The following is a 404-nucleotide window of genomic DNA, read 5'->3' as shown; positions in this document are numbered from 1 at the left end:
TGCCAGATTTGAACTGTCTTTGACGCTGTGTGTGCGACCACAGTGTGTTGCGCGAGTGTGTATTGGAATGTACACATTAGTTGTACGTAAGTGTGGTATAAAGCAGTTTCATGCAGTCGTCGCCTTTTGTGCACGTGATAGAAGATAATTACGCTTTTAATTTAATCAAATAATTAAAGGGAGCATGGGGAATAAATTTACCTTTGATGTAGTATAAATTAAAAACCAAAAATTGATTTTTACCTACCTTAATGCTGGATGGGGTTTGGTTATTTTAAGGCTCGATAAAGTTTCAAGGGCCAGTTTTTGGTTCTGAAATAGGTATTTATGAGCTGATCTACTGTGTGGTTGATGGGGTTTGAAACATAAGGTCTGTACAGTTAATGTCTGTACATGTCTTTGCC

Source organism: Penaeus monodon, chromosome 25 (genome assembly GCF_015228065.2).
Source record: "Penaeus monodon isolate SGIC_2016 chromosome 25, NSTDA_Pmon_1, whole genome shotgun sequence".
Lineage (NCBI taxonomy): Eukaryota > Metazoa > Arthropoda > Malacostraca > Decapoda > Penaeidae > Penaeus > Penaeus monodon.
This window is presented reverse-complemented; position numbering follows the sequence as displayed.